We start from the raw sequence: 7,624 nt of genomic DNA on the forward strand, positions 1-7,624 counted from the left end.
GCGAGCAAACTGGCCAAGAACGCTGAGAAAGGGGGAGACCACTCTGAGAGAGAGAGAGAGAGAGAGAGAGAGAGAGAGAGAGAGAGAGAGAGAGAGAGAGAGAGAGAGAGAGAGAGAGAGAGAGAGAGAGAGAGAGAGAGAGAGAGAGAGAGAGAGAGAGAGAGAGAGAGAGAGAGAGAGAGCATGAGCACATGGAGGCCGACAATAGAAACATCAGGAAGAGCAAGGCTACTATCTAATGTGTCCAGCCAAGATTCCACTATGCAAATTTAGGCTAAGCAGTGGAGCTCGACCTCTGGTTCTGCTAATCGATAGCAACCTAGCAATTCTTATCAATAGGTAAACATCACGTGGAAAGGGCAAGTTTATTTATCTAAATTTTCTAGTTAACCTTTCAGTAAACTTTTCATGTGATCCACCTTGCACATTTTTCCAAGCGGTAGTATACTATGTAGGTCCCACCATCTCTCCCATGAATGATTGGGCGGTGAAGAGGCTCATGTGCTAAGTGGGAGGTAGAGAGAGAGAGGTGTTCATGTGACAAGTGAGCACATTTAGAGTTGTGCATATGAGTCTCTTGCAAAGGGGCACATTTAAGAGGGGGTAGAGAGAGGAGTTAATGAACGACATCCTGTACATGTGCCTTGGATCTTGAGGAAGTGTTTTTCTATTAATTAATGATATTTTTTAAAAAGTGATTTAATAAAGAAAAGTGAGATTCGGGAGCATTATACGATTGCCATGCAAGCTTTGGGCTTGTTTCGAGAGGTGTCAATTATAATATGTACTAGCTGGTCTGTTGGGTATACCTGCTAACTATGCATCGCACAATTGGCAAACTTGCAAAGCTCACAAGGCTTTGCCTCATTCGTTGTGTACTTTTGTGAGCAAAGGGTCGTGCTTCCCTTTGCTCACAAAAGAATTACAAATAGCACACTTCATTGCAATGAATGAGGCGTTTCGTACCTAATGTGTAAAATCCCATGAATGTGAATAGGTTATTTGTTGAGATTATTCAAAGAAGCATGTGATTAGTCATATACACTTATACATTGTAATAGACAATATGCTTGTTGCATGGCAACTTCCCTTTGCTCACAAAAGAATTACAAATAGCACACTTCACATGCAATGAATGAGGCATTTCACACCGAATGTGTAAAATCCCATAAATGTGAATATGTTATTTATTGAGATTATTCAGAGAAGCATGTGATTTAGTTATATACACTTATACACTGTAATAGACAACATGCTTGTCTAATTGCAATAAGGCATTCACTTGTGAGATGTTGAATGTGTCAAGACACACACACACACTCTCTCTCTCTCTCTCTCTCTCTCTCTCTCTCTCTCTCTCTCTCTCTCTCTCTCTCTCTCTCTCTCTCTCTCTCTCTCTATGTTTATATATGTGTGTGCATTATTATACAATTCATTCACCTCTATCTATGGGTCCATAATATAAGGTTGTGGCCATGGGAGTGTAAAGCCAACAACACAATAGGTCTGGCCATACCTTCTCTCAATCATTAGTGTCATCAAAGTGTCTCTCTCTCTCTCTCTCTCTCTCTCTCTCTCTCTCTCTCTCTCTCTCTCTCTCTCTCTCTCTCTCTCTCTCATGGATTCCCCATTTGATTGCCATAGCCCAAACAATCCATTTGCATTCCAAAGGAGGTTCCTAGAGATTGCAAAAATTGAAAGTTCCCTAAATCATTATTTTACATGTCCTAACATGATGGTACTTTAAAAGAGAACCAAAGGAGGGTAGTACCAATGCTTAGCAAAGTGCCTATCGTCAACTCTGTAACTGTCTCTATTTGCCAAAGTCAACATGTGAAATACATGTGAGTTGAACAAAATACAAAGAAAGTATTGATGTAAGTACTTGACAATGGATATTGATAAGATTCCTCAAAGTCTCGACTCTAATCATGAGAATCATCTTGACTTGTTTCATTGACCTTAGAGATTGAGTATGATCTTACTTGTAAAATGTAAACAAAATGTACAAACATCTAATAATGTCAATTTATTTACTAATGGCTCTTAGCAACCACTCTTTTTGAGAAGCAAAGTGCCATTAAAGAGAGGGAAGGGTTTTGCGCCCAATATCACAAACAATCCTCATTGTTACATTTGCTCTCCCTTGTTTCACTATCAATTATTTCTCTCTTATATCTTCTTGCAGTCTCAACCTTTGGCTTGGTGATGTTGCCATTGCCAAACCAAGTAACATCTTTTGCAATGATGAATTTTCAAGTTAGAGGGCACTCCTATCCATATCAAAATGCAATACATCAAAGAAACCCACCATATTCAAATTTGTTGGGTTGCTTCACTATTTCGGGCTTACATATCTTATGGTTATATTACTTTGGGTTTGCTTATTAAGAATAGAACTCATTAAAATATTAGCATTGACAAATCTTGTTTCATTGATAATTGTAAAAGATTAGATAGAAGACTTACCATCTCTCTCACTCACTTTCATCCAATATTTGAGCTCAAGGGGCTTTGAACCCCATTGCAAAAACATGTCAATTTGCCCACCTAGAAGCTCTAGGACTCATAACATACCCAAATGATATCAACTTTGGCTCACTTTGGCAAAATCCATTCCAAATAGTACATAATGTCATTTTAATTAATAAAAAAGGGACAAAGAATTATCATGGCTTATGCACACATGCATGCAAAAACACACGCACACACACACATTCTCTCTCTCTCTCTCTCTCTCTCTCTCCCCACATACACCAATTCACATTACATATTCCACATCCAAATCAACACATTAAACCATAATACAACCTCTTTCTTACGTTTTCTACCGTGTAGGACTTACTATTCATATCATAACAAAACAACATTCAAGAGTACCATATGTGCAATGAGTTTGTATAAGCTCTCATATATAAGTTGGTCAAAGAGAAATTTAATAGACACATAATGACATTACAAGTGCACACAGAGAGAGAGAGAGAGAGAGAGAGAGAGAGAGAGAGAGAGAGAGAGAGAGAGAGAGAATGCGAGGCTCTTAACAAAACATTCACACAACACCAAATGCGTAATGTAGTCCAAGCTATACATATATTACACATGCGCAATCACATTGCATATGCATATCCAAACTCTCATGCCATGGTGTGTCTATTGTATGGGCACATACACCAATTCACATTACATATTCCACATCCAAATCAACACATTAAGCCATAATACGACCTCTTTCTTACATTTCCTATTGTGTAGGACTTACTATTCATATCATGACAAAACAACATTCAAGAGTACCATATGTGCAATGAGTTTGTATAAGCTCTCATATATAAGTTGGTCAAAGAGAAATTTAATAGACACATGATGACATTACAAGTCCGGGAGAGAGAGAGAGAGAGAGAGAGAGAGAGAGAGAGAGAGAGAATGCAAGGCTCTTAACAACACATTCACACAACACCAAATGCCAAATGTAGTCCAAGCTATACATATGTTACACATGCACAATTACATTGCATATTGCATATCCAAACTCTCATGCCATGGTGTCTATTGGATTTTCAGATTTTTTGTTATTTTTTTCATTTTATATGGAGCAATTTGAGGTATCGCATGGGCAAGATATCCCCTTTTCGGATGCTAAGTCCTATGCGTATTTCCTTTAGCGACCTTTTTAGGGCCCTGTAGATCTTTTTTTTTAAATGAGAGGGGGCAGCCATCATCCCTTTCGTCTGAATGGGCAACGAGCAACATTTCCAGAGAAAGTGTGAGCGAAATTAATTGGGGATGATGCTAGGGGCTTCTGCACCTCCTGAGGCGAGTACAATAGGTGCACGCCCATAGGCGCTTCGATGAGTGGAGTATGATGCCCGTCATCTTCTGGAACGTCATTGCCATGTTTTCCACATACCTATAGCAGAAATGTGAGGTGTTAAAAGTCGAGCAAAAGGGAAACTCTATCAAGTTGAATGGCAGGCACGACCAAGGTACCTTCTATGAGCAGAATGCACAAATATCCCCATACCTTTTAGTTGGTTGGGTTTACCTTTTGGGAAAGGTAGCACTCCTTTGTGACATAAGGGCCGAAATCCTGAAGACTATAGAGCACGCTATTGCATTGGTGGTCAAGATGGCACATAGGTGGTGAAGGATCACTCCTCTTTGGCCAAGCAGACCTGCTACCCACACTATGTGTAAAGCCCATGGTAAACGGACTACTGTTTGCATTCTGAGCATCTTTTGATTTGGGTTGTGGGTCTCCCTAGTCACGAAGCAAGAAAGAAAAATGTAATTCTCATCGCGCAGCTTGGGGCTGCTAGCGACTTCAAACTTCAAATAGGATCTCATCGCACAGCTTGAGCAACTTCAAACTTCAAATCGGCTCGCATAGTGTTGGATTCTAAAAAAACCATCGTCTCCCTACTGCTACATCTATCTCTGCAAATTGTGATTTCGCAGCACTGGCTAGGAGTTCTCATGATACAAAGGTGATTACTTACACAGTAAGTATGTCGAGAGAGAGAGAGAACACAGCACCGGTCTAATCCACCCTGTTCGTTGCCTTTGTGTCTTTTACATATCCCAAAATATAAATGAGAGTTAAAAAGAGGGCAGCAATTACTGCTATGGAGAGAGAGAGAGAGAGAGAGAGCACCTATAGGTCCTTTGCTCTTAATGAGCACAACACACTGATGAACTGCTCGGAGACGCCTCCCGTATCTCATGAAAATTGCCCGAGCGCCTTCCATAAAGCGGTAGTGAGGGAGGCACTCGACGCTACTCTTCGTGTAGGTGAATTTGATATTAGTTGGCACAAAGGGAGATCCAGAGCTCTATATACATCTCTCGTGCATTTGCCATGAGAGAGACAGAGAGAGAGAGGGAGAGAGAGAAAACCTTGCAAAGATGATTCTTCTGTAGAAGAAGATACTCCTCAAATTAAGCCTCACCTGTTGTTATCTCTCTATACAGTCTACTCTTGCCGCTATGGAGCCAACCATGTGTTCCGAGTTTTCACGAAAGGTTCCTTTTTCCCCATTCGTCAAATTGCATAACGATCTTGGTAGAACCCCTAAATGGCTGTTGGTGGTAGCGAACAAAAGATGGATATGGAGGGAGGCACCACAATGTGTGTGTGTGTGTGTGTGTGTGTGTGTGTGTGTGCGTGCGCGCTTGAGAGAGAGAGAGAAAGATAGAACTCTCACTTGGCCTTCAAACCTGCGAAAAACACTGGTTGTTGGGAAGGGCATTCTTCCCTTCCACTTGGGCCTTCTCTCCGCTCCATCGACTTTCCTTCCCAACTGCTATGTTTGCCTCCGGCTCCATCTCATGACTTCCAAGAAAGCCAATGGCTAACTGCCCTCCCCCATGCCCAGGGCCCTCGCACGTCTCTGTAGTAGCAGCATCAAAGAAAGAGAAGGACTAGTTATTACAGATGCCCATACCTTGAGGGAGAGGTACGATTTGCAACTTGCGACATAGGCTTTTGGGAGCCATACCTGCTTGCAATTGATAGGAATTTAGAGAAATAGAGAGAGAAGTAATTATTGAATGCGTTGCAGCTCTGCCAAACCACTGCAGCTGTTGCAAGTCGTCGTTCTTCATCTTCACCCTCAAGTTCCAACGTCCAACGCTGCGCGCACTTGAGAGAGAGAGTCACTGGTTCATGGTATTTTCCACCTTCACCCTCGGGCCTTACGCGTGGCACATTTGAGAGAGAGAGAGTTGGCATCACTAGCGATCCACGCTAAAACCCGTGCAATCGCGGGCCTTCATGGCGCCTATGAAGTGATGGTGTTTACCTCTCCTCCCTTCCCCTCTCTCTCTTTCTTTCTGTCACACTCTCTTTCTCCTGCTTCGCTCCCTAGAGCGAAGAGAATTTAAGGTAATTACAAGGAAACATTAACATGGAAGTGACTGCTAAACAATGTAGTATATCACACAAAGAACATTGACCCAATAGCGTTGGTTCAAAAATATAGTTCATTGCACAAATATTGTGAGAATGTCCAACCCCCCTTGGCAAACACCCCATTCCTCCTTCCCCACTTCTTGTCATGCTATGAAATCTCTAATCAATGAGGGAATGTTGTCTTGATAAGCTCAAAACAATTAGCAAGACATGCATAAACCTTACCATCTATAAGACATTTGATAGATAAGTTTACTCTTGGTTTTTTCACATCTACAAAAGAGTCCTTGATATATTTTCAAAAGCAAGACATCATCCTAAATGCACATCCAATGCAATCTCAATTCACGTTGCACTTCAAAATTTACAGCCAGCTTTAAAATAGTTTTCTTTTGTGAGCATTGCTAGCAACGATAGCTAGTGTCCTCAACTACACATGCCATAAGTGATGAACTATCAATCGCAGCATTTGATGTGACTTGTATTTCATTACAAAAAATGGTGCATGCTATAACAACACAACACAACATCAACAAGAGTATAACTCACGATTAGACCGAAAGAAAAAGGCAATTACTAAAGGCAAAGAGAATACCAAGATCAATATCCATATTCATTTGGTGCAACACAACCAAGTAGCATAGGTTATGACACTCCAATTCATTCCATCGAGGAGGGATTCTCCTTGTGTGCAATTGAGACACAATGTGGTTGTAGACAAGGAGCACCGTATAATAACACTGCACATATCCCTCATAGATAAGCTCAATAAAGAGGCCTTCACACCTCCGAACAAATGGAAGATTCTCAAGGTGCTCAACAACGCATGTAACAAATCTTCGCATTTTAGGTTCTTGCACCAAATGCAATAATTGTTTCTGCAATCTCATTTGAGTTTGAGATGCACATAGTAATCAAACAATGGGGTCTTCATTTTACTACAAAGAAAAACTTCAAAATTCAAACAAAAAGAGATGAAAGTTGTTTTGAAAGAGAAGAAATGCTATAAGAAATTTTGTGTATCCCACAATGGTAACAGTAGGATGTGATCGAACTCTTTGTAAGACTTCCTTCTACACAATATTAACTGTTGAATCCACACAATGATCATTGCCATGCAACAAGATTTTCAGCCCAACAGAGGATTTCACTCGCAAACATGCCACATATAGCTACACATGCATGAAGAATGGGCTTTTAGGATAGAACCCCACTTAACTCAAAGTTTGTCCCTGAGCCTTATTAATAGTCGCAGTGAAGGCTAGTCTTGTAGGAAATTGTCGCCACCTCATAGAGAATGGAAAATGCAAGGTGATTGGAATAAATGTGATTCTTGGAATGAACACTCTGGCACCTATGTTTTTGTCAGTAATGATCTTAGCGTCCAAAACCTTGCTACTAAAAGCCTTGCATATCAATCTTGTTCCATTACACAACCCTCTCACATGATTCAAGTTTGGAAGCAAAATAATTGGTGTATTAACCTTCAAGAGCAATCAATGCGGTGGAAAACCTCCAAGATCAAGAGAATTCAAATATTCTACGAAGTAGAGAAACGTAGTATCATCTTTATCAACAATACTATCAACACTATAATATTGCCTCACGTCTCCCAACATCAAGTGCAAAGCTTCTAAATTTAGTTGTTCCACCTCTATATTTCTTGGAGCAAGAATCACCCTTTTTGCAAAGAAAGATGATTGATCATACATATTC

General features: G+C 40.6%; 1 long non-coding RNA gene across 3 annotated transcripts; it reads right to left on the reverse strand.

Annotated features, from left to right (window-relative positions):
• Positions 1–3,362: 3,362 nt before the first annotated feature.
• On the reverse strand, positions 3,363–5,966 carry LOC148027252 (uncharacterized). Of its 3 annotated transcripts, none has more exons than XR_015692798.1 (3): positions 5,496–5,966; positions 4,652–5,387; positions 3,363–4,566 (listed from the first exon to the last, which is right to left on the reverse strand). It is a non-coding gene; the product is annotated as an uncharacterized LOC148027252 (long non-coding RNA). The 3 variants fall into 3 exon arrangements; XR_015692797.1 differs by having other exon boundaries at positions 3,363–3,907; positions 5,202–5,387; positions 5,496–5,964; XR_015692796.1 differs by having other exon boundaries at positions 3,363–5,387; positions 5,496–5,959.
• Positions 5,967–7,624: the final 1,658 nt, after the last annotated feature.

Source organism: Lygodium microphyllum, chromosome 13 (genome assembly GCF_053477565.2).
Source record: "Lygodium microphyllum isolate KBCC chromosome 13, Lygodium_microphyllum_v1.1.10, whole genome shotgun sequence".
In the NCBI taxonomy this organism is placed as follows: domain Eukaryota; kingdom Viridiplantae; phylum Streptophyta; class Polypodiopsida; order Schizaeales; family Lygodiaceae; genus Lygodium; species Lygodium microphyllum.